The sequence below is a fragment of the Eptatretus burgeri genome, chromosome 3 (assembly GCF_056783735.1).
Source record: "Eptatretus burgeri isolate ZD-2024b chromosome 3, Ebu_testis_v1, whole genome shotgun sequence".
NCBI lineage: Eukaryota > Metazoa > Chordata > Myxini > Myxiniformes > Myxinidae > Eptatretus > Eptatretus burgeri.
Window position 1 is genome coordinate 14,945,403 of NC_140963.1, and position 4,867 is coordinate 14,950,269.

At 42.0% G+C, this 4,867-nt stretch overlaps 1 long non-coding RNA gene across 1 annotated transcript in view; it reads left to right on the forward strand.

Annotated features, from left to right (window-relative positions):
* LOC147029434 (uncharacterized) overlaps positions 1–51 on the forward strand; it is a 31,422-nt gene extending 31,371 nt beyond the window's left edge. Inside the window, exon 3 of the long non-coding RNA XR_015055909.1 lies at positions 1–51. This exon is cut by the window's left edge and continues 1,872 nt beyond it. This is a non-coding gene — a long non-coding RNA (uncharacterized LOC147029434).
* The last annotated feature ends 4,816 nt before the right edge of the window (positions 52–4,867 follow it).

The following is a 4,867-nucleotide window of genomic DNA, read 5'->3' on the forward strand; positions in this document are numbered from 1 at the left end:
GGTCTCGGAGTATTGTATGGAGTCCCAGTTCGGTTGGTCGGGACTCCCAGTATGGAGAGCGCCACGGGGGGTGGGGAGGGGGGTCTGGCGAGTGGTGAGGGCTTTGATGGGACACGAGTCATGAATCAAAATTGGGTTTGTTTCCGTGTTTGGGGCAAGCCTTGTTCAGGTAAGCAAGTGGTGGGTGCAGGTGATGTGAAAATACAACTTTCATACATAATATAGATAGTACCTCACTGCTCATGCTGTTAAATTCGCAAACAGACGGTGCATTGGCATGCATTCAGCCCCTCGGATGAACATGAATTGGATGCCCAGTCTGGTAGCATTAGTTCATTAACATTTACGTTCTCACGCTATCCTTTGGAGAGAGTGGGCAAGTTATCTCAAGCATGATGCGGAGTGAGACATAGACCGGTGATCCGAGCTTGAGGTCAATAATATATGTTAATAAGTTTGTTCAAAAGGAAATTTTACCGTGGTATCTCAAATTGCACAATTTGAACTTGTGCGAGTTCAATTCAGGCTTGTGGATTATGGCAAAGGGCCTGTGTAAGAGATAATTGAGAATTTAGCAGAGTTAGAAACAATTTCCAATGGGAAACGTTAGTTGGAGCCTCACGATGAAAATATGGCAGGATGAACTGAACCCCTGCACTGTATAGCATTCTATGATGGAATGAGGGAATGTGAATTATGCAAATGAAGTAAAGAATGTGTTTGCGATGGAATTCAAAATCGCAACTACTGATCTTTGGATTGGTGAGGAGGAGATTGGGTTAGAGGTGAGATTTGCAAAACAACAATGCAATTTGATGTACCAATCCATGAATATAACACCGCATGTTACATTAATTGTTGTAAAGGATACAGAGCAAAGGAAATTGGGCCAATAATTATGTAAGTAGGGGGTTTGTCAAGACAGTATTTATGTCAGGTATGAGGCAGAAATTTATATCGCATAAAAGAGAACGAAGGGTGCGAAGGGATGGTACTACATAGTCCTGACTGATGGGTCGACCTTGGTCAGTGGCGTACCTAAGGTATAGCAGGTATGGCACATGTCTTGGACGCCACTTAAAGGAGGGGTGCCACTGAGCAGGACTCAGTCTCTGTGAAGAATGGAATATTTAAGTTGATGGACAGCAGCTATATGAAGAAATTTTGGATTGCAGAATGTTGCTGTCAAGTCAGGACAGCATGAAAATATCAAGACCTGAAGAGCTTCTCGAATTTATTGTTCAGTTTGATGACGAGAGCATCTTCCCCGATATTCGCATTGCTATTCAGATAATGCTACACATCGCAGTTTCCATCGCCAGCTGTGAGAGATCATTCAGCAAGTTAAAACTAATACTTTCGTATTTGAGAGCCTCCTTGGGTCAAGGCAGACTGTGATCTTGCTCTGCTGAGTGTAGAAACTAACTTTGAACACATAGACCAGTTTGCATCAGTTCCAGAGGCGTTATTGGTACAGTATGTGGATGATTTGCTGATTTGGTTGACATCAGGGGATGATTGCAGGGGAAACATCTTAACCCTTTTGGGGGTACTGGCTGCCAAAGGCGATGAGGTGCCAAAGGCCAAATTACAACTGTACAAGACCCAAGTAAAATATTGAGGACATGTGTTGAGTGGAACCTCGAGAAGATTGTTAGGTGATGGCTTGCGGGCTTTTCTGAATGTTCCGAGGCCCAGAACAAAGAGTAAAATGAGGTGTTTTTTGGGGATGGCTGGATTGTGGAGACCATAGGTACCTGACCTGTGTCAGAGTGGTGACCTGTCCAGGATTGTGTCCAATAGCCAGGGAGACTGCTTGGGCAGCACCAAACGCTTTGCAGAGTGTGGTCCAAATGAATGAATGGATGGATGGTACCTGATTATGCAGTATTGGTTGGATCACTGTTAGAGCAAAGAATGTGGTAATCGAAAGATGTCCGACACTGAACATAACTGTCAGGTTATGTGGTGTGCGCTGAAAATAACATCTTCGAAAGTGTTACGTGTGCTAATTGCAGTATGCAGTCTATACTAGTCGAGGGTGAAAGCATAACAATATATTTGGATTCCTGATATTTTTTTGCAGATTGACACGCAATTTTGGGGAACTTTGGAAATGAGAGGGTATATAACATCGCAAAGTGTGCTAGTCGAGAATGATAAATTGATAGTGGAACTGTTAGCCATAGTGAAATGTTGAGCACATATGAAGCAAGAGATGGTCTCAAGTGAGGGTGGAGTGGTTGCCCAAAAGGTGCTTGCTCGTTTAGTTCACAAAAGTGGCCACACGAGCAAAAGGGGGGTGTAGATGTAGAAGGTGCTGAGAATATGGTACGCTCAAGGATTTGCGGCGGTGGTAGAAAATCGAAAATTTTAGTAGAAGCTATGTGTATTATGAAATGTTGGTGGTGTGTGCTGCCTTTTTTTGGCTGTTGGTTGCATCATTGGTTGGGGCATGGCTGTGCCACTGATGCGGTGCCCCTATTGCCAGTATACTGATGTTCATTTTTGCCAGTCTTGGAGGAGTGACAGGCTGAGTCGGTCCTCTGGGGTTGGCAGGCCTTGCATTTTCAAAATCGGACGGGGGTGATAAACGGCCTCGTCATGTGGGGTGCGGGGGTTGATTTTTGCCCACGGGGCTGATTTTAAAATTGCTTCAAAATCTTGTGAATTAGTTTTTATCCCCTGCCGTGTGGCGGAAGAGGGATATTGTTGTCACCCAGGGCGTCCGGCTGTCCGTCCGGGCGTCAACATTTATAGCTGTGAGTGCGATAACTCGTGAACTGTTCACCATATCGATTTGAAATTTGGGTCACACATGTACCACCTGAAAAGAAAGAACCCTATTGATTTTGGGCGTGGCCGGATCCAAGATGGCCTGACTGGGGCGGCCATCTTGAAAAAATGTTTTTTCGCCATATCGATTTGAAATTTGGGTCACACATGTACCACCTGAAAAGGAAGAACCCTATTGATTTTGGGCGTGGCCGGATCCAAGATGGCCGACTGGGGCGGCCATCTTGAAAAAAATGTTTTTTGTAATAAATGGAAAACTGCTTATCTGATTTCAATTATTTTTGGTTACTACGTTTCTCACCCCTGGGGAACTTTTTCAGATGATGACCAAATGGTGTCTTGTTTCCAATTCACCTCCCTCATTATCTGGAATATGTATGACCTTTTTCATTTAATGGTGGGGGATTCCCCATCTCTGATGGTATATTTGTAAATTGTTTTAACATGTGGTCCAAATTGACCAATGTCCGTACAAACTGAACTGCCAAAGAATCTGAATAAACTGAGCCTAATCCTAACTATGTAATTTAAAAATGTACCTTAAACGGCCCTTCTTGGGGCCAAACACAAAGTTCTGAGAAACAGAACTTTCTGCTCAAGCACAGTATTTTCCCACAATCCTTTTCATTAAAAAGTATTAGAACTAAGTTGTCTTTGTTGTTGTGGATTATTACCTGTAATGACAAATGTTCTGACAATTTGCATGAATGATGTGCCGGTACAATACATGACATGTATGCCATTGAACTGGGACCATTCAAGTATTACGTACACAAGTCCAACCCATTTCTCCCCCTGGACTAGCCCACTGTGTTAAACATATACATGGGGATAAATATTGACTTTTCACTGCCATGACCTTGTCATGTAGGATTGTACTTGAATGTCCACACCTGGATCCACCAGTAACATAGTAATAATGTCAAAATATTTATTCTCGTAACAAATTTAAAACTTTATTCGCTGCAAAGCTGAATGACCAAAAAAAAAAAATCTGAACAGTCGCAAATTTAATGAGTTTATTGATGCATTTCTGTCTCAACAAAACTAATTTATCTGCAAGTATCTCTCTCCAGTCCAATAACATAACAGATACATGTGTTCAGTACATTCTGCCAAATACAAATTAACTTTAGTAGGTTTAGTATTGATGTAAATCTTCAGGCAGAAACCCTCAAAAATCACTATCATCAGATAATGGTGAAAGAGATTCATCCCCTGAGCTACCTGAAGATAAGTCCAACACAACAGTATATTCATCATCTGTGGAGATGGCTTCAACCATGTCATTGTCCGTTTCTCGCGTCCAAAAGGAGACCAATGGTGTTGAACAAAGGTGTTTTGTTTTGCCATACAGGTAATCTTAGCTTTTTCTTCTTCTTTAAAAAAAAAAAAAAAATTTTCACAGCTTAATTTTATGGGGCCGATAAAAGACCCCCTGAAAATCGACCACCGGGTGGATCACGGGGGCGAAGCCGATCGGCCCCGTCAAAATGCAAGCCATGGTTGGTTCGGTGGTCAATGGGATTTGAGCTCAGGACTCTAGGATCCCAAGCCATCACTCTAAGCGCTAAGCCAACACTAGATTATAATATTGGTAAAATGTTTACAAAATATATGGACCGATTAACTCTTGTGCTGCTCTAACAAAGGTTGTGAAAGAGTTTGACAGCAGATCAGACGAGCACTACTGGGACCAAGCGACAGAGGAACACCACGGCATCCAGCTCGGCGACTGGGTGAACAACAAGGTGTTCAAATGGAGGAACGCACTGAAGAAACGTTGGACCGGACCCTTCCAGGTATTACCGGTTACCCACGTAGCTGTCAAGTGAGAAGGTAAGCCAATCATGGACTCACACATCTCACTGCAAAAGAGGATATGTATGTATATGTATATATGTATATGTATATATATATATGTATATATATATATATATATATATATATATATATATATATATATATATATATATATATATATATATATATATATATGTAAAATCGTCTTCCAGCCAAAAAAGTTGCACAAAACAATTAAGAAAAGCCACACAACATATCACACCACCCA